Genomic DNA, 1,303 nt, shown 5'->3' on the forward strand with positions numbered 1-1,303 from the left:
ATGCTGTTTATCTTGACTTGCTCTTGAGTCGTGACAGGGGACTGCATGTTCCAACCAGTGCTGCTATCTCTCCTGGACATCTCCTCCATCTAGCCTGCAATCAGCTCAGCCCATCTCCTCGGCTTCAACAGGAGCAATCATGGAGCGCTCACATGGAGTGCTGCTCTGCAGCTCAGATCACTCTAGAGTGCTATTATCTGTTTTCCCAATGTCGGGACAAAACTGGGTGCATTAAGTAGTTCAGGTGTGTGTGTGTGTGTGTACGTGTGTGTGTGTATGTGTGTGTGTGTCTGTCTGTCTGTGTGTGTGTATATACAGCATTCTCCCCACATAATTTTTTAATGATCTGCAAATCCATGGTCATCCATGAGCGTATCGCCGCTATTTGCAAGAGGCCCCATCGAAGCGGCTAAGACTGCTAAGTACTCTGGCAAACAACCATTCAAATCATCACAGAGACACTACAGCAGACTCCAGAGACACAGAGACACTACAGCAGACTCCAGAGACACAGAGACACTACAGCAGACTCCAGAGACACAGAGACACTACAGCAGACTCCAGAGACACAGAGACACTACAGCAGACTCCAGAGACACAGAGACACTACAGAAGAATCCAGAGACACAGAGACACTACAGAAGAATCCAGAGTTCCAGAGATCAAAAGCAGCCAAATACAAAGAGTGAAGCCCATATGATGAGCCACAGATTTGAGCAGCTTGGCAGATGAGGAATGACCAATGCTGTGCGTTCACTATTCTACGGAATGCTCCAAATCACTTTGAATGAGTTTCAAAATTGCCATGGCCAAATCATATGAATGGATTTGTAGCACAATAACAAAGATTCAGAAACATATACTGTACACATCATTATCTCCACAAAAACACTCCTCCCACCCCACACCCACACCACTTACCTGCATCATGTACTGCTGTTCTTCCTTGCAGGTCTGTGGCATCAATGGGACCGTTATTCTGTAAACAGGAAGACCATAGATGTCAACAACGCAAATACATACACAGAGACAACCACCCTCCATTCCCCTCACACACAACAAACAACACACACACACACACACACACACACACACACACACACACACACACACACACACACACACACATAAACCAGTCAATAGCTTGCACAGGGACACAAACACTTTAAATTGGATGTTAATTTGAGTGTGTTTTATTGTGCTTAATCTTCTTCTCAAAGCCCCCCCTCCCAAAAAAAACGTCCATGTTTTGTTTTGATCTGTCTTCACTTCAAAGTGTACTGGTATTAGGTTTTAATCTCTC

Source organism: Sardina pilchardus, chromosome 10 (assembly GCF_963854185.1).
Source record: "Sardina pilchardus chromosome 10, fSarPil1.1, whole genome shotgun sequence".
Taxonomy (NCBI): Eukaryota; Metazoa; Chordata; class Actinopteri; order Clupeiformes; family Clupeidae; genus Sardina; species Sardina pilchardus.